Genomic DNA, 675 nt, shown 5'->3' with positions numbered 1-675 from the left:
GTTTTGAAATTTGTTATTTCATGGTTTATGCTCATCTATACAAAGAATCCTCAATGGTATGCATTACAATTGTATAAGAAATGAAATACGGCAAAAAAAATTGATGTTTTGAAACCCCAAATACCAGTTCCTTGGTATTTCCTCGGAATATTCCGACGGAATTCCGACGGATATTTTACTATCCGTCGGAATTTCCTCAGCATATTTTCATTTAACCGGGCAAATATTTCGCGAAAATTGAAATTAGAATTCCGACGGAATTCCGACGGATAGTATCCGTCGGACCCTAGGTTTTATAACCACGAGCCGCTTCTTCTTCCCCATTTCTCTCTTCTTCCTCTGCGCGACTCCTCCGGAGATTTCCCACTGAAATCCGACGATATCTCCGGCGATCTCCTCCTTCTCTGACACAAATCATGTAAGGACCCTATCCCACTCTCTTAGGTTCTATTTGTTAGGTTTTTGTGTAGTTTTGATAGATTTTTGTTAGGGTGATTGGTTAGGATTGTGATTTGGTTGTATAATAGGTTTAGAATTGTGATTTGGTTGAATAATTTGTTTTGTTGAATTGATTTAGAATTTTTTTATAATTTTTTTATTTTTTGTATTTATTAAATCGATTTTTATATATAAAATCGATTTTTATATATAAAATCGATTTTTGTATTTTACAAA

The sequence above is a fragment of the Brassica oleracea genome, chromosome C3 (genome assembly GCF_000695525.1).
Source record: "Brassica oleracea var. oleracea cultivar TO1000 chromosome C3, BOL, whole genome shotgun sequence".
NCBI lineage: Eukaryota > Viridiplantae > Streptophyta > Magnoliopsida > Brassicales > Brassicaceae > Brassica > Brassica oleracea.
This window is presented reverse-complemented; position numbering follows the sequence as displayed.